We start from the raw sequence: 23678 nt of genomic DNA, 5'->3' as shown, positions 1-23678 counted from the left end.
CCATTCCCCTATTTGTGGAAAAAAAACACTGCCATTAAAACATATCACAATAAATATGGGCCGTGCTCTGTGAAAAGGGGGTTTAATGCATGTGTGTAAAGGGTAGTCCCAGATAAGGAACCAAACTTGATTAAAATTGATTTTTTACTAAGAAGAGACTTTCTTTAAAAGAAATATATTGATAAAGCGGAAGTGTCCTCCCTTATTAGCCTGTGTGGAATGCACTGGCTACTCTGGACAACACTTGTCACACATGCATTAAACCCCCTTTTTACAGAGCATGGCCCATATGATAGATTATTTAGACACACTTGTTTGTGCATTGACCTTGGCAAGTACACTTTCTGATAGAGTCATCAAAACAATGCACCATAAAGTATTTTGCTGCAAGGCAAAAATGACATTTTACTGTCCATGTCATTAGCATTGCTTTAACTGGGAAAGCTATGTAATTTGTTCAGAATGTCTGATTGTATCTGTCATATTATATATGGCTTAAAGTTTCCAATGAATCTGTACTCGAAATCATTGATCACTGTTGTTTAATCACTATGGACATTGGTGGGTTTAACTTAAGTTATGGAATACCTATGAAAACAGGATTGTTTTGATAATCAAGGTAACTGTAATATATCGGTAGCTTTTAATTATTCCATTTTTAGCTCATCTATTTTTTGAAAAAAAATTATGAGCTATTGTCATCACCTTGGCGTCGGCGTTGGCGTTGGCGTTGGCGTTGGCGTTGGCGTTGGCGTCGGCGTCCGGTTAAGTTTTGCGTTTAGGTCCACTTTTCTCAGAAAGTATCAATGCTATTGCATTCAAACTTGGTACACTTACTTACTATCATGAGGGGACTAGGCAGGCAAAGTTAGATAACTCTGGCGTGCATTTTGACAGAATTATGTGCCCTTTTTGTACTTAAAAAATTGCAAATTTTGGTTAAGTTTTGCGTTTAGTTCCACTTTTCTCAGTAAGTATCAATGCTATTGCATTCAAACTTGGTACACTTACTTACTATCATGAGGGGACTGGGCAGGCAAAGTTAGATAACTCTGGCATGCATTTTGACAGAATTATGTGCCCTTTTTATACTTAGAAAATTGACAATTTTGGTTAAGTTTTGTGTTTAGGTCCATTTTATTCCTTAAGCATCAAAGCTATTGCTTTCATACTTGCAACACTTACTAACTATCATAAGGGGACTGTGCAGGCAAAGTAATGTAACTCTGACTGGCATTTTGACAGAATTATGTGCCCTTTTTATACTTAGAAAATTGAAAATTTGATTAAGTTTTGTGTTTAGGTCCACTTTATTCCTACAGTATCAAAGCTATTGCTTTCATACTTGCAAGATTTATGAACTATCATAAGGGGACGGTGCAGGCAAAGTTATGTAACTCTGACTGGCATTTGGACGGAATTATGGGCCCTTTATACTTAGAAAATTGAAAATTTGGTTAAGATTTATGTTTTGGTCACTTTACCCCTAAAGTATCATAGATATTGCTTTCATACTTGGAACACTCACAAACTATCATAAGGGTACAGTAAAAGGACAAGTTGCATAACTCTGGTTGTCATTGTTACGGAATTATGGCCCTTTTTTGACTTAGTAACTTTTAATATATGGTTAAATTTTGTGTTTCGATCCACTCGAAGTATCAAGGCTATTGCTTTCAAACTTCAAATACTTACATGCTATCATGAGGTTACTGTACCTGGCAACTTGAATTTTACTTTGACCTTTGAATGACCTTGACTCTCAAGGTCAAATTATTAAATTTTGCTAAAATTGCCATAACTTCTTTATTTATGATTAGATTTGATTGATACTTTGATGAAACTACTCTTACCTGACATACCACAATAGACTTCACCCAAACCATCCCCCGTGCCCTCCCCCCCCTCCCCCCCCTCCCCCCCCCCCCCCCCTAATTTTTTTTTTTTTTTTTTTTTTTTTATAAGATCATCTCACAAATGACCACCACACCCTCACACTATACCCCCACCCCACCCCCCCCCCCACCCCCCCCCCCAAATTTTTTTTTTGATTTTTTTTTTTTTTTTTTTTTTTTTTTTTAAGATCATCTCACAAATTATCACCACACCCTCACACTATACCCCCCCCCCCCCCCCCCCCGATTTTTTTTTTTTTTTTTTTTTTTTTTTCGCTCGCTTTTTTGGAAGATAATGTAATAAATGTCCACAACCCCACACTATACACCCCTCTTCACTCCACTCCTCCCTCCTTTGTGATTGAAAATGAGAGTCCCTTCACCTTTAAAAAGAAAATAGATGAGCGGTCTGCACCCGCAAGGCGGTGCTCTTGTTAGCTTTTGTGATCGTCTTTAGTCCGTCGTCCGTCATGCGCAACAACAACAACACCTACTACTACAACAACAACTACTACTACTAATACAGCTACTACTTCTACAACTACTACTACTACTACTGCTGCTTCTGCTGTTGCTACTATGAAGTCTATTTGGCTAGTTGTAATTGTAAGGTGTTCTATATGTGTTCTTATTCCCCATTAGAACTTTTGTAGAACTTATTGGTTCTTAAAGAGTTCTAGATGTGTTCTAGAACTACATTTTAAATCATTTTTAGAAATTTCTTGACCTTATTTTGTCCTTGAAATGTTCTAAAAAGGTTCTTGAATATTATTGGTACAGTTTCAGTCCTAAGCCATTTTCATACATGCCAGAATTTTTCAGGTCCAAATCGGGACTTTCCATAAAAAATTGTCTGGACATTTTACCAAAAAGCGGGACACCTAAAACGATCAATCATTCCACCTTTTCTATATACTCAACAGTCAGTATATTACTTACAAAAACTCTAAAGTTCTGCCCGATCTTAACGATAAATGTGTGTTCAGAATTTCGTGAGCACAGACATTCTCCATTTTCCGGAAGTAAACACACTCCATAAATTAAAATGAGGGGTATCCCCGTATGCCTCGATTTGACATCCAATGTTCGAATTTCTAGAACAAATTTATAATAATATTTATTGCATTTTCTTTTAAATACAAAATACATGATGCAAATAAATTCATACATGTATTAAACTACAAATACATTTCAGACCCCAGTAAACCAGTAAAATTTTTCAAAGTTATTTTCCATCGATTTCCATCCAAGAACATGTCTATGTTATTTTCCATCTGATTTCCATTGAAATAAATGGCTAAGTCCAACTTTCCATAGTGTTTTCCATGTATTCCGTAGAAAAGCATGGAATTTTAGGTGAGATTCCATGGAATTCCATAACAGCTTCAGATGGAAAATTGGCCAATGGATGGAATTCCATCAAATTCCATAGATTTCCATCTATTTCCATAGAATGCCATATCATTTTCTATAGAATTCCATAGAAAAGTGCTAATCACTATGGCAGATCTACAGACGGGTTGGACGTCGACAACTGGCAACATCCTATCATCAAAATAGAATAACTTCATCTATTGTCATTAATATTTGAACACAAACAGTCAGCGACCGCAAATGCATCTGCTCACTGAGAATGCGTGTTTATCTGCAAATTTATCTTTAAAAACCTGCCAAAAAAAGGAAAATATTTAATAAGCCAGTGAGGGGTAAAAGGTGACATTCTTACGATTGGCTGACAGTTTAGCGTACCATAATTATGTCAAGTATGTAATTACTACAAATCTGCATGTATGACTGTCAAACATATTGACATGTAATGTATGTTCATTAAACGTCAATCAGTTAGTGGGAACGTAGTAATTAGTTGAGTAAGTAGAAACAATTTTGATGTTAAATGTGTAACTTAATGGAATTGTGCGTGATGATTTAAACATCTGTTAGGATTTGCCTATTTAACAGTGAAATAAATCCACCGGTACATTATATGAAACTGTGATATGAGGAAGTAAATTGTGAAAATAAAAGCTTTGAATTGGTATATTCCTTCTGATAAGGTGTATTTAAGGAATTTGTATACCGGTAAATCTCAAATACTTGTGTCAATATACTGATATTTGATATGATTGTCTGTGGACAGAAACTTTGGATATTTATATACAATATATTTCTGAATGTTCAAGTAGATTTCAAAGAGGTAATGCTTTTTTCAGGATTTAAGATATGTGTGTACATTATGTTGTTTAAAATGGTTTGATATTTGTTAATTGTTTTATAAATAAATTTTTTCCAGTTTCAGTTAAGGGATGGTAAAGCATTTTTTAATTGATTGGGATACAAAAATATCTGAACTTTATGCTATTCTGTCAATAAATAATGCTTAAAATATTTGTTAAATGCTCATTTTACTTTCTGATAATTCACATAATATTTATTCTAGGGCTTAATTGTTTGAATTATAACAAACTTCATTCATATACAATCATGCTGAATGGGGAAATTGTGTTTTATTATTGATGCGCAACATGAAATTGTTGAATGAATTACTACTAATTCCGGTGATTGACATATCTTGTATTGAAACGAAAATACTGGTTATTTGTTTAAAAACCCATACTGCACAGTGCAGCAGTATAAATGCATGAACTGTGTGTTTAAGGCCCGAGGGATTAAAATATTAGGTCAATAAGTCTGGGTATTTAAGCTTTATTACAATCTAAAATCAGATACAACTGTAATAGGGTTTTGTTGCATAACCATCCGATTGTTCTTGTTTCTGATTCTCAGATAAGATAAACAATTGCTTTGTGTGTTCATGTATTTTGATTATTGATTGCTATTTTTAAATGCACAATGTTCCATTTAAGCTGCTGCCAATTAATATTATACCAATAAGTCTTGTGCAAAGTTTCATAGCCATCTCGAGTGAATCATTGTTGTAATCTGTAAAATGTTAATCTATGAATTTCAAGTAGATGTTTATTAACCCTTCACAGACATTTTATAAACATATTAATGAGTTTACAAACTGTTCAGTGTTATTGCTTATTATACTTTCCTCAACAATGGTTATTGTTTACACAGTTCACCTACATCATCGGACTACACTAGAACAATGGATACATTGTCGATAAAATCAGTTGTTTGCTTCAAAATTTAGATAATATTTTATTCATCTGAAGATGATTGCATTTACACGTAAAAAATGCTAAGTTTTTTTATATTATTTGCCCAAAAAGTAAATGTAAGTAAAAGTAATAATAATAATAATAAGTAAAAGTACTGAAACAAATATGGCTGCTTGTATGTTGTCCATTATTTCAATAGCAATCCTACATTATGTTTCTGTTATTTGGTTGTGCTTTTTTGTTGCATTCTTTTTTTTGTTTTGTTTAAATGGAAAGCTAATAAGCAGAAAAATATCCTGTGTACCTTCAAGTTACATTGATATGTTTGAAAAGGGCTCTGATTTTTCCTTTTAATTTTTCCCAGGCTAATTAGAGACGAAAAAAACTTGATGTTTGCTATTAAGAGACTTTAAAAAAAAGAAATATATCCCAAAAGTGGAAAGTGTCATCCCTGATTAGCATGTGTGGGCTGCACAGGCTAATCTGGGACAGCACTTTAAGCACATGCATTAAACCCGCTTTTCACAGAGCATGGCTCATATGTTTTGTGTATTGTATACATTATGAGCTTTACAATTTGGCACTTTTATAACAGGAAAATGTCACAGGCTCATCTTCAAGAAGAAAGACCACAGATATTGTGAGAATTCCTTCTTGTATCATTTCTGTTAGGTCGTCGAGCATATCATACACATCAAGTTATGTCCCATCTGACGTACAACACGACATATTCAGTGACAAACAGCAAATGAGTTGGTAGTTCTACATGACTGCAATATGTCTTGTTCATGTTTTACGAGTCAAATTCTTTGTCCTTATCATCATCTCATCACATCTTCGTCTGTGGTCGTGTATGGGACATATTAGACCACCGACCACTTTCCTCCAAAGGTCTCGGTTCTGGTATCCTTGTAAGCACGCGAACAATTATGGTGCATGTACAGTGTTGTTTCAACCATGTAGATACCATCGTGCAAACCAAAGTACATTACAATATTTTACTTTTGGTTAAAACTTTAATAGTGCATTTTCAATCAAACTGTATTCAGTTAAACTATATCTATAGCATAGTGCTATAAAGATATATTCTCATTTAGTGAACAACCATATCATTTATCAAGATCAGTGGGTCTTGATCTTTTACTTGCCCAGCTATTGTAAACCTCTGATGAAGGATAAAAAATAGATGGACAGCGACATTCGGCAAAACATTACTTATCTGTAGATCCCTAGAGTTTGTCATTTTTATTTTTACAGACCGATTCACTGTACCGGTAATATTATATTGGAATACGCGTTATATCAGACCTGAAGTGTAGTTGACATGATGTCAGAATAATCATTGAAGTCAATGTCACTGTTGAAAAAATAAACAAAACAGTAACAATTGTGAGTCACTTTTCTTAATGACAATAAATCACACTTTAGTCGATTTGTATTTACTGAACCATTTAGACTTAATTACTGTCAAGGTCTTTGGGATAAACCACACATCTAAGGAGAAGATCAACATTATATTATGAATGCCTCATGTTCTTTGACCGCTCTTCTTGTCATCTTAGACGAAGCTTTTAAACTTATTGCAAAATGATTGTATTGTCTTAATATACTGGGTATTAAATGTCAACTTGTTTTCAAAATAAGTCAGATCTTACAACTTTAAGACAAAATGTAGACAAGCAATATTTGCTTGCAGACATGTAACAGTTTTGCAATCAACTTGTCTGTGAACAATTGTTGCAGGGGGCATCAGTTTCCATGAAATATTTCTAGTTTCAAATGCTTTCTGGCAACCACTATAGGCAGAATATCTGCATGTGTATTTTACTACCGGTATTTCACATACATTTCTTAACTGTTGAACTTGTCACTTTTGATAATAAATTGTGTGCCATTTCACCTGTGACCTATAATCGACTGCCTAAAATAATAATTATGGCCATTAATTTTTACATCTTTATGTGAAGCTCTTATTGAAGTGTGTTGAAAGACCCCCTGGCCAACTACTTAATGCATAGCTAAGAGAATTAACACAAATGACCAAGTAAGGCAATTCAAAATAAAAGTTGCTTTATTTTGAGAATAAAATTTGGTTTGGGTTTTTAATTTGCTCAATTTTTCGACCTGTCTTATGGCAAATAGTTACATTATTTGTGTCGCGTTCTGACAAAACTGGGCATAATGCGTGTGCGTAAAGTGTCGTCCCAGATTAGCCTGTGCAGTCCGCACAGGCTAATCACGGACGACACTTTCCTCTTAAACTTGATTTTCGGTAAGAAGGGACTTCCTTCAAACTAAAAATACCATAAAAGCGGAAAGTGTTGTCCCTGATAAGCCTGTGCGGACTGCACAGGCTAATCTGGGACGGCACTTTACACACATGAATTAAGCCCAGTTTTCTCAAAACAAGACACATTTAATCTTAAAGCCTGGTTTTTCCTTATCTAATATCTTGTGACAAACTTAGGTTACGACCTGATTTTTATTTATTAATTTTAGACATAAACGATCTATATGATGTTCCTAAAATACTGTAAAAGATATGTGAAAAATACTTGAAAGTGAGTATATTTATCATAGAGGTAGTTGCTGAGCAGTTAATGTGTTCCCTTTAAAATTGTGTCATTATTGCTTTATTAATCACAGTAGCTGAAAATTAGGCATTTGTCACACTTTTGAGAATTTGAAATGTCTTGTATTATGACCATATAGTTAAAATATGCTGTTTTTTTAAGCCCTAATGTCCTAGTGATAATGTGAATTCAATTTTGTTTCCTAAGGTTCTGGTTAAGAGGTTGTGTTTCTCAAGATCCCAGGTTAGATTGCCAGTAAAGGCAAACACTTTTACACAGCTTGTTAGGTCCCCTGAAAATGAAATGCTCATTTTAAAGGGGCCTTTTCACAGATTTTGGCATATTTTGAAGTTTGTCATTAAATGCTTAATATTGATAAATGTAAACATTGGATCTTAAAAGCTCCAGTAAAAAATCAAGAATAAAATTAAAAAAAGGAAAAAAAAGTAGCCGGAACCAGTGACCCCCGGAGTCCTGGAATTAGTCTGAAGTAAAAACGCATTAGCCCTCTCGGCTTTTCTGCCCGGTATACACAATTTAAGTATTTTATACCTTATATAAGCAATCTTTGTAGTTTTGTAAATTTAAACGACAACAACAGAACTAACTCCAATTTATTTAATAGTTTTGCGTTGCAACGCTTTATAATTTTTAGGTTTTCAAATCGTCAAAAGATACATATAATGGCTATATTGGACTATGGTAAATGTTCAGTAATAGTGTTTCCTCACAAATATCATAACTAAAACAAAAATTTGCGAATCTGAAACAACTTTTTTCAATTTTGTCAATTTACCAAACCGTGAAAAGATCCCTTTAAGCTTAAATGTGACTCCTTATAAGTCTATTGTGAAACCTATAAATTGAACACTACCTGCGCAGAACAGTTTAGTTCCATAACCCTTTGAATGCTGGGAAATTTGTCGTCTGCTAAAATGTTGTCTGCTGAATTTCTAAAATAAGCATTTTATTCGATTTTTTTTTTAAAGAATACTATCAGAAAAGCAAACAGTTTGGATCCTGATGAGACGCCCCGTTGTGTGGCATCTCATCTGGATCAAAACTGTTTGCAAAGGCCTTCAAAATTTGGTTCCAGCACTGAAAGAGTTAATGGCCTCAGGTGATGGCATTAGGGCCTTTGCCCTTTTGTTTCCTTGATACGAAATTATTTTAAATTTTTCCAAGAATCATTGTATTGTTAGTAAAATACATCTTAAGTCATTTGAAATTATGAGAATAAGTCTCGTTAAAAGATCAAAGATTGATCTATGCACCTTTGGATAATATTGCAGTCAACCAATTGTATCAGTTGCTTTCATTGCTTTTGAATTAATTTAGTGAAAGTGAAATTAGCTGCAGTCATAATTGTACCTCATATTAACAATTTAGTCACAACTTGGTAGAATTATAGACCTCCTACAACACCACAATATTTGCACCGTTGTGTTTCATCAATACTGTTTTAGTTTTATAATTGGGCTGTGCTCTGTGAAAAGGGGTTTTAATGCATGTGTGTAAAGTGTCGTCCTCTATTATCCTGTGCAGTCTGCATAGGCTCATCAGGGGCAACACTTTCCTGTTTTATGATATTTTCCATTGAAAGAAAGTCTCTTGTTAGCAAAAATCCAGTTTAGGCAGATATTGTTGTCCGTGATTAGCCTGTGTGGACTGCACAGGCTAATCTGGGACGACACTTTACGCACATGCATTAAACCCCCTTTTCACAGAGGTAGGCTCAATCATTCTGTTCATTGGTTATGGAGTACCGGTTAATGCGTTGGCCTAAGTACAGGTCTATCAAGTAATTGAACGTAGTAAAACTATTAGTACACATTTTTCCACTTGTTCTATCCGATTTATATGAAAGGAATTTGAAGGACTTACCTGATTAAAAATGTGTTGTTTATTTATAAAGAAGGATTAAAGCATTTCACTCTGTCTGGCATCAGTGGTTTGTAATGTTTTTATTTTAAGCATTTTTATTTTTGGTATTCAGTTTATTAAATAATATATATATATAAATAACAAAATAATACAAAATAATATAGCCATTTATTTATGAATGTGAGATGAAATAGATAGTTTGGGAATTTTTTTTAATTTATAATTACTAAAAATAAGATACATGGGAACACCTAAGAATTAAACAATTATTATTGTTTTGAACTTGAATCAAAAGTAATGTTTATTAAAAATCCATATGAATCACTGAGGTGCTTGAATGTTATAAGAATGGAAAAGACATTGAGATTACCCTCTGGGTTAAATTTTAAAATGTTATTGCTTCAGCACATTCACTGTGTAAGAAAATATTTGAGCCGACCTCTGGGAAACAAGGGCTAATGTGTGTGAGGTAAGTATCATCCCAGATAAGCCTGTGCAGTCTGCATATAATGGTTTAAGACCCATTTTTGCATGACGCAGCTCTTTTAATACTTGTTGGCCTGGACCTTTGTCTATAAATTGTCCAAAGTCTGCTAGACCTTCACTAATTTTGTCCATAATTGAGTCGTGTTCTGAGAAAACTGGGCATAATGCATGTGCGTAAAGTGTAGTCCCATATTAGCCTGTGCAGTCCGCACATGCTAATCAGGGACGACACTTTCCGCTTGTATGACATTTTTCGTTAAAATGAAGTCTCTTCTTAGCAAAAATGCAATTTTTGATTTTTGGGGAAAGTGTCGTCCCTGATTAGCCTGTGCGGACTGCACAGGCTAATCTCGGACGACACTTTAAGCACATGAATTATGCCCAGTTTTCTCAGAGCACGACTCATTGGAAGTCTGAACATTCCAAAACTCTAAATAATGGATTTGTCAGCTTTCAGACTCTCTCTACTGTCCTCAGTTGTTCGATTATATTGTATGGATTGACATGCATGCCTGCATGGGGACTATAAATGGAAGATAATTATTGGGCCATTTATAGGAGCTGTTGTGATGGGAAAAAGGGTCAATAATTCCAGGGAGCTCATGGAATAAAATTGGACTTTTAACATTGGCAGTTGCATTGACTGGATATAGTTTTATGGTGGATTATACAGCCTTTGAAGAATCTGGAATGTGAATTATGTATTCATAACATGGATTTGAAGATTTTGCTATAATTTTTGCTCGAAATTTGTTTTGCTAATAATTTGGTATGTGCATTTGTTTGTTTTTAGATGAGATTTTGCATATTCTGTTTTGTCATTCACCAATATTGACATATTATATACTGCATACAATAATATATTGCCTCTTGTGATATAGTTTGATAATTATGCTAATTTATTTTAAGGGGCCTTTTCACAGATTTTGGCATGTTTTGAAGTTTGTCATTAAATGCTTTATAGTGATAAATGTAAACATTAAATTTTAAAAGCTCCAGTGAAAAATCAAAAATAAAATTAAAAAAAGGGAAAAAAAAGTAGCCCGCAGTAGGGCTCGAACCAGTGACTCCCGGAATCCTGAAGTAAAAACGCATTAGCCAACTGAGCTATTCTGCCTAGCATACATAGCATGCGTATTTTATACGTTATATAAGCAATCTTCATAGTTTCACAAATTTAAACGACAACAACAGAACTCTCCAAATTATTCAATCGTTTTGCGTTGCAACGCTTTATAATTTTTAGGCTTTTAAATCGTCAAACGATGCATATAATGGCTATAATAGACCATGGCAAATGTTTAGTAATACTGTTTCCTCACAAATATCATAATTAAACCAAAAATTTGCGAATCTGAAAAACTTTTTTCAATTTTGTCAATTTACCAAACCGTGAAAAGATCTCTTTAAGGTTTAAAACCTTAAGAATAGCGAAATTTTCAAAATATTGAGGTGTGCCAATTTTTTTCATGTATTATAGTTTGGTAAGATACACTGAATAGCACGTTTATCAATTCATTTATGAGTTAGTCATGATAGATAAAATTAAGTGGCAATGTAGATAACATTGTGTATAATTTGCTGAAAAACACATATAGCTACTGTATGGTAAAATTTGTTACAGATAATAATTGTTTTCATTTGGCGAAAGAACAGCAATTCAATAGAAAAAATTACGCCAGATTGTTTATCTTAACAATGAACATGAATAGATTTTTTTGTCAGTGCACCATTTATAAAACCTGACGAAAGATAAAAAAGATGTCTAATTTCATTTCATAGTTGTTTCATCATAAATTTATGAATTCTCAGCGCAGCACAACTTATTCATCCTAACACAATACCAGACAAATATGTGCACTGGTTTAGTTCTTCTTATGGAGATTTGTCTGCATCACTTTCTAATTATGGAAGAAGGAATATCAAATAATGTATGGACTGATCCCCTGCAATTTCTATGCAGATTCCCCAGGATTCGATCAATAAAACTGCAGTTCAGTCTAGGTTACTAGATTATGGAACTACTTGTCTGTGAACAAGCTAAGAGATAGATTTATTGATCCCTCAGTTTGAAATCAGCACTTGCACAATGTTTGATCATAATTAGCTTTGACAATTTATGGCTACAATGAAAATTAATGTGCCGTGCTCTGTGAAAAGAGGGTTTAATGCATGTGCGTAAAGTGTCGTCCCAGATTAGCCTGTCCACACAGGCTAATTAGGGACAACACTTTACGCTAAAACTTGATTTTTGCTATGAAGAGACTTTCTTTAAAAAGAAAATATGAAATTGGAAAGTGTTGTCCCTGATTAGCCTGTGTGGACTGCATAGGCAAATCTGGGACGACACTTTACAGTTTACACACATGCATTAAACCCCCTTTTCACAGAGCAAGGCTCGAATGAATCAGATGATGTATCTTAAAATACCAGTCTTGAACAAGATTAAAGTCACTTGCTGACCTTGAACAGATACATACATATCATTCTCAGTTACCAAATGTATTGTATGAATTTTGGAAATTCATACTGTGTTTTCCTGAAATTCAAAGCAGGGAATTTTTTTTACATGTACATGTAGTTTGAATGTAATTGAGTCAAATATTGACATGAATAGTAATTGTATCATGCATTTCTGGTCTTGCTGGTCAATAAGAATTGCAATGTAATGATAGAAGCCTTAGGGAATATTTTTAATAAGTTTCAATATTGATTGTAAAGTTAATGTTCTTGCAACTTTTCTTTTCAGTTGTTCAGTGAATAACAGACTGAATAATTGTGTCATGACCATGTAAAGGACAGCAGAAAACATTGTCAGTTTGAGTGGGAATAACTGAAATATGGCAGCATGATCTGGATTATGCTCCAGTGCATTTTGGTAAGTAAAGGTTTTGGTAATCCACTATATGAACGAGCAGGTTCAAACCATGTTCGAGAAAACAAGAAACCTGACCCATAGATGCATGATCTCTTAAATTGGTTAGTTACTTAATTGGCAAATTTCTATGAAGGTGGAGGAGTTGGGAGTTCAAACATGCAAATCCTTAGTGTTACCCCACACACCTGTTATTCATGCATAGATTTATTTGATCAAAGGACTAGGACCTTTTGGCCTGGCATAAGTTACATCTGTGTTAGACAATGTATCATTAATGCTCCAAAAATGCATTTGTTTCCACAAACATTGCCAAAATAAGAAAGGAAAGGTTGCCCAGCTAAACTTGTTTTTGTCCCTTATAACTATTTAAACAATTCGGAATATAAGGATTTAAATCTATGATCACCTTTTTGTAATATTGCCTTGTTTCATACATTTCTGTCTCTGCGAATTTATCGATAAAACTGCAAAAATGTGGTTAAAATCAAAGATATTGGCCCCTATACGCAAGATTCTTGATCAATTGCCTTAAATGGGCCTTTTCACGGTTTGGTAAATTGACAAAATTGAAAAAAATTGTTTCATATTCGCAAATTTTCGTTTTAGTTATGATATTTGTGAGGAAACTGTAATACTGAACATTTACCATAATCTAAAATAGCCTTTATATGCATCTTTTGACAATTTAAAAACCTGAAAATTATAAAGCGTTGCAACACGAAACGATTGAATAATTTGGAGAGTTGTGTTGTTGTCGTTATATTTTGTGAAACTATAAGGATCGCTTATATGAAGTATAAAATACATCTTCAATTGTATAAGGAAGGATGGTCGAGTGATCTAATGCGTGGGCTTTTTACTCCAGGACTCCAGGGGTCAGTGGTTCGAGTCCTGCTGTGAGTTATCTTTTTTTTCTTTTTAAGCGAGGCTTATTTCAGAGAAAACCTGAGCTATTGTCATAGCCAGCTTGTCGTCCGCCGTAGGCGTCGTGCTAAAACCTTAACATTGGCCATAACTTTTTAAATATTGAAGATAGCACCTTGATATTTGGCATGCATGTGTATCTCATGGAGCTGCACATTTTGAGTTGTGAAATTTCAAGGTGAACATCATCCTTCAAGGTCTAGGGTCGAAAAAACAAAGTCAAGGGAAGTAATAAGCTTTTAATGGACATAGTTATCTGACCTGCCCACGTATTTTTGTTAAATAAATCTAAGCGGCGCGGTAGGCGGCATTGTGTTTCTGACAAACACATTGTGGTAAAAGGTCAAGGTCATCCTTTACGGTCTATGGTAAAAAATACAGATTTAAGGGAAGTAATAAGCTTTAAAAAGGGAGAAAATTATTCAATATTGAACATAACCACTTTATATATTTCGCATGCATGTGTATCTCATGGAGCTGCACATTTTGAGTGGTGAATCTACAGTCACGGTAGTGGCTTTTAATTATTTGCTGCTAAAAATAGAGATTTGTTACAGACAATTATTTTCAAGGGAAGTAATTTATATAATTGTAAATCTTATAATATATTGAAGTTCTTTTCACAGTTACTGTACAGATTTATTATTTTGATTATTTTTAACCCAAATGATTGATTTGTCAAAGTATTTTTTTAATGATATAATTATAATTTCTTTGATGTTCATTACATACCTGTGGACTTATGTCCATAGATACATGATCAACTCTGGCTATGATCTCTTTTAAACAACAGGCCTTGGTTGTCAGTGATGTCTGACATGGTCATAATTGACTGTGAGACCCCCCCCCCCCCCTGGTTGGATTGGAAAAAATTCAAGGGAAGTAATAACCTTTAAAGGGAGATGATTTCTATACCTGCCAAATGATAAATATAAATGTTATTTCAATGCGGCGCAGTAGGGGGCATTGAGTTTCCGACAAACACATCTCTTGTTGGGTCACAAGGTAAAAGGTCAAGGTCACTGTGACCTCTAAAAAAAATAAAAAAAATAAAAAATTCTGACAAGCTTTCGCAGCCGAGCGTGGCCCCCGTTATGCGGTGCTCTTGTTTTAATTGTATTCTTGATTTTGTACTGGAGCTTTTTAGGTCCAATGTTCACATTTATCAAAATAAAGCATTTAATAACAAACTTAAAAACATGCCAAAATCTGTGAAAAAAACCTTTAATGGTGTAGAGGTAGACTGCTTGCTAAATATCGTAAGACGTACATCATTATGGCAGGTTCTAAATAAGTTTCAATGTTTATATGTTAGCTATTATGATCTTTAGACTTTTCCAAATGTATAAATACTTTAAATGACATTTTAATTCTTTTATCAAGGAAAATGATTGTTTTGAAATCCGAAGTTAAGTGTGATTAAATCCAATCTTGATGTGTATGGTTAAACATGCAACATATTGTAAATATTACACTATGAGTAAAATAATTATGAAATAATCATATTCCACATATTTGAACATAATTATAAACTTTTCTATATGGAATATACAATCCTACATTTATACATGATATTTATGGTAATAAGATATGTATTAATTTGTCATTAGAAATGTTAATTTATTAATAATATATAGTACAAGTTTAACTTTTCACAAGATTAAGCTCTTTATTGTACCAATTATAATTTATAAAAAATATTTGCCTTCCTGGTTTAATTTAAGTTTTTGATGGCTTAAAGTTCTTATATATGCCTATTCAAACAATATGTCACTATTCATTTTGAATTATGACTAAACCATGTTTGTGAAATAGGAAGTGCACAATAAGGAACCTCTTGTGATTGTAATTTTTGACAATGAACTTTGATTACATCCTTAAGAGCTATAATTGTATGTGTCATTTATTTTATCTTGTTTGTGAAAAATTTGCATCTTTAAGGGACTCAATTATAATGTTGCGTTTCATGTCTGCATAATATAAGAATATAGATATTATTGTAAAAAAAGTCCATAACAAACACAATTATTTAAGAAGCTTGCTGCACTTTACAACAAAACTATTTTCAGTCCATTATTACAGAGTTTAGGGAACTAATATTCAAAGAATATTAATATGGCAAAATGACTGTTGCCTTAAATATTGTCATAGATTCCAAAAGAAAGTTTATTATATAATAATATTTAAGCAAGCATAATATCATTTATGAATGGGCAAAATGGAGAGTGGGAAATAAAAAACACAATCATCATATGGTTTATTGTAAGTAACATTGGTTTTCATAATCATCAATCTGAATGAAATTGGCATGGAGACCTAGATTGCTATTGCATTTTGGGCTAGTTGGATAATGGTCAAGATCACTGTTACTAAATATAGAAAAAGAAAGTTTCCACTCAGTAACTTTTTTAATTGAGGTAATTGCACAGAAAATGTGCATGTATGTAATTTACATGCATACTTACTTTGGAATAGCGCATTACAAGTAAATTATTTGGTAAAATGTTGAAAACCTTCTTTTTTGTGTTTTGTGCCATGTTTCTTGTTTCAACCTACATATATGTAGATTCTTTGTGCATACCCACAATACCCTCTGGTAAGAGATCCATATTCTAATTATTTTTAATAAGAATCATGTTCTAAAGGATCAAATAAACATGTGATATGTTTCTAGTATATACCCGGTAGCAATTAAACATTTCTTCTTGATTACTTTAACAAATGTATCAGTATCACACTTTTTAATAAATGTACATAGGTGTACTTTCAATTAATAACTTTTCCTTTTTCAATTTTTACAGAGACACAATCCTATGTATCTATATCTGTTACTGAAAAAAGTCTCAAAATAGCTTCAATCTCATTTGTTTCTCTTTCAGACAGATTGATAAATCTTTTCTGTTATTAATATTTGTTTATCCCAAGACATATCTGCTATATGGTCCAGACAATTGGAAATTCCATATTCAATGTTGGTCAGAAATAGAATGCTCATGAATATAAATTTGTATTATAAAATATGGATTTAAGATCACCCTTCAAGATTTAGTAAAAAATGACTAAATTGTGATTGTCTGGTGATATTTTCTGACTCAGCAGTATTTTTCTGTCTTTTACAAGCAATGTTCATTGTTGATGTATGATTAAATTATGTATATATAGTTTTTTAGGATGTAAATACATGATATGAACATGCAATGTGAATTCCCATATTTGTGAAATTTGGCCAGATTAAAAGGTTAAAACGGTTAAGTTAATGGTCTTTATTAATTGCTAAGCAATTTTCAGCTGATTACTTTGTGATGTTCATTTTTGACATTAGAACAGTATTCTTTCAGAATAAATATTGTGATTTTCCTTATCATATTTGATCCTGATTTGTTTTGCATATCCATAACTGATTTCTAAGGTAATGATTTTCTGACCTTATTTAATAATATTGAAAGAAATGCTCTGAAGTATTTCCTTCAAAATTTAGAAGTTTAATAATTCAGGTAAATAAAAATACATTCAACTCAAGAAAGGAACTACATTTACAACAATAACAACAATCTGAACACCAGAAACCCTGTAAGTAATGTAACATCCAATAAAACCATTTTCTGATCTTCATTATCAAAGCATCCATAGAATCAAACAGTGTGACTGGACAAAGGGGCTAAAAAGCTATCTTTAAAGATTCAATCTGTCAGCTAGCCCATAAATATCTGCTCAAAACCGGGCAGCTTTTGTTCTATGTCTTGTTGGTATGGCCAATATGTTGTCTTGAGTGTTAGAGAGACCACTGATCTGGTGTTTCTGGGGAATTTCAAAATTGGTGGTGTTGTGAGTGGTGCTTCTTAATCATGGCTCATGCAGATTTTGCATGGATGTAACTTTGACTTCAGTGGATAAAATTAGTTTACATTGTTGTTCAATGGTAAATATGTTATTTTTTTGCTGTTAATGATTTTTTTTTTATAAAGACAGACATATTTTTAGTATGGTTTCAATAATATTTATCTTTGTTTAGTTAATCTGAAACATATTGATTTTTGTTAAGTAACATATTTTAAGTATTGCACAAGGTACTACGAGTGAAGCATTTTATGCATTATTTGATACATTTAATAAACAAATCTGAAAGTTTTGAATAGAGGTGTTATTGTAGGTTTATTTTTATGTAAATTGTAATGGATTGTATATCAACATTTTTCAAGCATGTCATGTAAATCAGCTGACAATTTTTCTTTTGACGCAATTTTAAACAGTGTCATTTTTGTGGATCATGAACCTGTTAACTTGTTGTAGTGGATGTCAAAATAGAAACATTTATTATGCATAACAACAACGCAGGCTGTTCGCATGTTAGTACTAATGAGATTAAAACTTTTGCCAATTGATTGTGAAAATAGTCTTAATTCATTATACTTAAATATAGATGAGGAATGAAACTTTTAGCAGCTGATTGTGAAAATATTTTACCAGTTGTCTTTAAACAAGAAATATCTTTTAAAAAGATATACGGCGTTGATTGTGGTCGATGTTTATGAACGATCAAAAGTTATCTCTATGAGATAAAAAGTAGCGGATGCCTTTTTTCTGCGCAGTTCTTAGCTACATCATAAGCAAATCAATTACGGGGTGTTGCGCCAGATTTCGTGGCTTATTTTGCTTTATGTGATATTATTACTTAGATATCTATATTTACAGAATAGAAAAACACAAGAAACATGAAAATAAACGATTGCATATAGGTCAGCCGGCAATACTCGAATCTTATTTAATTGCATAATTATAGTATGGTGAATTATTGTGCTCATGCTTAATAAACTGGTCTAAATGGATAAATATTTCTAATTATTTTTATCAAAATTGGTCCTTATCATGCAAATGTTGAAACCATATTAAAAATCGATGATTGACATACCACAATAATATCGCCGAATATCTTTATTTAGTATCTTTCTGATCAAAACAGACTTCAAGTGCACAAAGTTTACGAGACGGCGTTTATATAAAGATTTCTGCAACTGACCGCAAACTGACCTTGATACCTTGCGGATTGGAATGCAATGCATTACAGTCAGTACGTTATTGTCAGTAAGACCGGTGTAACACAATGATCGCAACCCCTTCTGCGAACTCCGGTGATGAACTGTATATAAACTCTGACTTTCACAAATGGCCGCGAGTTGACCCGAAACCTCGCGGGTTGAAATGCAATGCAAGTAAGTACTAAATATGACAACATAGCTACTAGTATAAACGCTTTTGCGCTGGTAATTCTCTGAAAATAAAAGGTGAACGCACAAACTGTATTTATGTCGAAAATTGATTGTAAAACTGTTCTATCTATTGAGCCTTTTCATTAGAGATAAAATTGTTTCATGCAGTAAAACAGTGTTACAAAGACGCGGATATGTTTCCAATGTTATGGTGTTATACTCAAATCAGCCAATGGAATAAATGAAGTGTATTCATTCGTACCTAGCCGCGGGAAATTTTATTTGAGTATTATTGGACACTTACAAAGGTCAAGTCAGGGTGAAAAGCTGGCTTAATACAGCTTACGCCGAAAAAATTGGCCAAAAACATCATTTGCTTTCACATGCCCATCAGTTGGTCAGATTATGTGTGGGTCAATGTAACATTTTGTTTTGCACTAGAGAACAATTTGCCTCCAGTAATTTAAGTTGGTATTCTGTTTAGGTTGGAAGAAAGTGCCCAATTGATTTTGAGTTTAACAGATCAAAGGTCAAGAATCACAAGGGCTTATATCATTTAAGTAAACAGGGTTTTTCCAAGGACAATTTTGTTTCTGCTTGATATCTAGAATATGTTTTGATCTATGATCACCTAGGTAAATACATGTTCTATTTTTGAGCTCTGCGTTTTCGGAGAAAACCCGAGGTATTGTCATAGCCAGCTCGTCGTCCGCCGTCCGCGTCGTGCTAAAACCTTATTATTTTGTTAAGATTTTGAACATTGGCTCTAAAATCAAATTGCTTCCACCTACAACTTTGAAACTTCATATGTAGATGCACCTTGATGAGTTCTACACGCCACACCCATTTTTGGGTCACTAGGTCAAAGGTCAAGGTCACTGTGACCTTTAAAAAATAAAAATAAAAAAATAATTCTGACAAGCTTTCATTTATTCAAAACTGCACCTGTAGCCGAGCGTGGCACCCGTTATGCGGTGCTCTTGTTGATATTCTGATAGAAGGCCTTTTGATTTGTAGGTAAACCAGTAAAAGGTCAAGGTCACATGAACATGTTACGCTAAAACCATTTTCACACTGAGGCTAGTATTCCATCTATCCGTATCCATATCCGCATCCGTATCTGTATCCGCATCCGTATTCGCATAATCATAATACGGACGGTAGATTCCATTTTTCCGCATATGTGGAACGTTTCTTTCTCTTTTAGGAAAAAAAAAATATGGATGAAACTGAAAATTATAATTGAGATAATTATTATGAAGGATAAGCATGAATTTAAGTAGATATAACCCCTGCGAAATGTTGTTCTGCAGTTCATGAATAATTCGTGAACTGTTCATGAACTGTTCGTGAACTGAGTTCATGAATTGTTCACGAATAGTCAGTGAACAGAAAATGAGCCACGTCTGTGAAATGTTCTTGAAATTTTTGTTCATGAACTGTTCATGAACACTAATGGCATGAAGTGTTAATGAAATATTCTTGAAACCTAATGGCATGAAGTGTTCATGAACTATTATTGAACCCTTATGGCATGAAGTGTTCATGAAGTAATCTTGAACCATTATGGCATGAAATGATAATGAACTATTCATGAACACAAATGGCATGAAGTGTTCTTGAACAGTTCATGAACAACACAATTCTTGAAAAATTCTTCAGGGTTTTGCTGTTCATGAACAGTTCATGAACATTTTTCTTCTATTTTTCAATGGCTCATTTTCTGTTCACGAACTGTCAGTGAATAGTTCATGAACCATAGTTCTTCAAGAGTTCATTAACTGAGGTGGCATGAAGTGTTCATGAACTATTCATGAACAAGAATTTGTCAATTTATGCAAAGGTTATCATAAGTGTTACCAAAGCTTAACAAACAGGTCAGGGTAAGAAGAAACAAGTCTTGTATTAGCACTTAACATATTGATAGCAACATATAACAATAATTTAAATATAACACTAATAACTGAGATACAAGTGGTTTGATAATACTCTTTAAATTTCATAATACAACTTTGCACTATATGTTCATGAATAATTCATGTATTGAAAAGATTATGAATAGTCTCATTTTCAGTTCAAGAATCATTTACTAATCAATGGTTTCCCTGAAATGGTTACACTTACAGTGCCAAAGAACTTGAAATGGAACCAATGGCTGATCAGTTCAGCCGGTAATTTATTAAAGACTTACATTTTCAAATATAACATAAACCATGTGCCTTCCGTTTCAACTTCCTGTGCACACAATATTCTTCCTTTGTAAAAACAGCAATGCAATGTACATGTTTGAGTTCTTGATATCATCTTAAACTGTTCTTGAAATAAGATGTCCTTAAAACGTTCTTAAACTTGTCTTTTAAGTCTTCCAAGAACAATGACAGATCCTTTTAAGAACATATTGGATTCTTAAAAAGTCCATCATATGTTCAAAAACATTGTGTAGACCTGTTTAAGAACATCAGAAGGAAACATGTTGTTCAAAAAAGTTCTTAAAGTGTTCAAGTATAGTTTAAGAATAATTCAAGAACAGGAAAGGTCCTTAAAAAGTTATTGAACTGTTCCTGAAGGCAGTTCTTGAACAGTTCTTGTACAAATGTTCTTAAAATTCTCTAGAACAGGTCAAGAATTCTTACTTACAGTGATGAAAGTACTATGCATATTCATACTTACTTCACAGGTTTCACAAATCTACAAGATTAGTATGCTAGACATTTCAATATTACTTTCAAAAATATTTATGAAACATCTAGCACAAAGGAATTCATGAATTATTCATGATGGATCCTCAAAGTCTGTCTCAGAAAAGTCATCAGAAATAATTGTTCATGAAATGTTCATTACTAAGTATTTATGGTTAGATGAAGAACTGTTCATGAACTTTGAAGTGTTCAACAAAAATTCATAAACTGTTCATGAACGTGTCTTAAGAACAGTTCATGTCCAAAAGTTCATGAACCAAGATCAGGAACTTTTTGAGAATGGTTCATGAACAATTCCTGATTGGCTTGAAGTGTTCATGAAATCATGAACAACATTTCCCCAAGGAAGGTACAAATCATCATTCTGTCTGTAAAAGAATACAAATGGTAAATATCTGAAACATCTTCGTCTAGTGTCTAAATTTTGCTATGCTTTTCCGAACATTTGAAATTAAATCAGAGTCCCGATATGCAGAACTGCGTTGGTTGTATAATTCGAGGTAATTTTTCATGAATTCAATTAGTTTTTCAGTTGATTTTTTAGATGACAGCTTCCCTCTTCGTGCTAAATACCGTCCGTATCTTGTCCGCATCTGCATTAGAATGCTCACTTGAGCGTTCTTTTACGGACGCTTATTGCGCGTGTGGATATGCCGATGCGGATGAACGGAATAAGCACAGTACATTTCTACTAGTTCTATTTTTTTGCGGATGCAGATATGCGGATACGGACAGATGGACTCCTTAGCCTCAGTCTACAAATTAGTATGCTGGCTAATCTTGAGTAAAGAAATACCCCGTTTATTTTGAGATCAAGAGACAAAAGTTGGGTATCAGGGGCATGCAGTATTTAACATTAACACTTACCTGTAATAATTGTTTCACATTTTGACAAGTTGGCTGCAAGTTAGGGAGTGTTCCATACATGTTTTACACATATCTCTTGTCAGTACAAAGGTACAAGTTCTCTGTGCACTGACATTGAAGTCAGGTCTTTGCTGATTCTGCATTCTATTTACTGGGTATGTGTGCTTGTCTCAATATAACCTTTCATAAAGACATCAGTTTAAGCAATAGATGGTATACTGACACAAAATCTTCTATTTAGAAGGAGTGCTGTAGAAGGAGTGCTGTATCAGAAGTCTTTTACAGAATAGAGAGTCCCGTAAAATAGGAACTTCTAAGCTAAATAAAGCAAAGATGTCATAGATTTCCAGATTAGAATGTCTACATATTATATTCAAACATTAACAAGCTAATTTATATTACCTGATTTTGATTTAGGGAACTGTAAAGAACACATAAGTAACACATATAGTACTTTACATGCACAAGGTGAGATAAAATGCTTTAATAACATCTTTAAAACCCCATCCCCTTGTAAAATAGTGACAGAAGTGAAAAAGTACACTACTATAGGTAGTGGAGCATAAACTAGTTGTATGACGGCCTGTTAAAAATGCTCCAGTCATTTATTGTATTACATTTAAAAGCGTTCAAGTGCAGTAAACGTCTTTCAAATTTTGTTTATCTTAAACGACACATGATATTTTATTTACCTTCTACATTTGTGTGAGTTAATTATCAGGCATTTAAAAAACAGTTAATTGTTTATTAAGCTGAAAATAAATGTATGGTGAATAGATTTAGTAAGATAATTATTTAAAACTTTATTTACTTCAGTTTTTTATGACATATCTTGGTATTTTATAGAGTGAAAATCTATGGATATTTCGTAAGTGTTGAGGATTCGTGTTTCTCTGTAAGGTATTTTACAAAAATGAGGAAGACAATATTAAATGTGTGTATATATTAGACTCTTACCCTAAGCGGGCTACAGTCTGTTTCGTGGATCTATTCAAGTGTCTGTGTAAATACATGATATTTTGTTTATTTGTGGGACAGTGCAGTTGTATCAATGAAGCATTAGCATAAATACACTCATGGATTGTTTAAATTCTTTATAAAGGTAAGATGCTCTGTATTTTATTATGGAAACCATTCAGA

The 23678-nt window shown here is 33.2% G+C and overlaps 1 protein-coding gene across 2 annotated transcripts in view; it reads left to right on the top strand.

Annotated features, from left to right (window-relative positions):
• LOC127874633 (disheveled-associated activator of morphogenesis 1-like) overlaps positions 1–23678 on the top strand; it is an 83523-nt gene that overhangs the window by 5561 nt on the left and 54284 nt on the right. The window contains exons 1-2 of one of the 2 annotated variants that reach the window (XM_052419094.1): positions 9894–9946; positions 12713–12841. The gene's annotated coding sequence lies outside the window, so the exon portion shown is untranslated. Of the gene's footprint in view, positions 1–9893; positions 9947–12712; positions 12842–23678 lie in introns of those variants that run through there. The other variant, XM_052419093.1, reaches the window with a different exon arrangement.

Source organism: Dreissena polymorpha, chromosome 3 (genome assembly GCF_020536995.1).
Source record: "Dreissena polymorpha isolate Duluth1 chromosome 3, UMN_Dpol_1.0, whole genome shotgun sequence".
In the NCBI taxonomy this organism is placed as follows: Eukaryota; Metazoa; Mollusca; class Bivalvia; order Myida; family Dreissenidae; genus Dreissena; species Dreissena polymorpha.
Note: the sequence above shows the minus strand (reverse complement) of the source record. Positions and strands in the feature narration are given on the sequence as shown.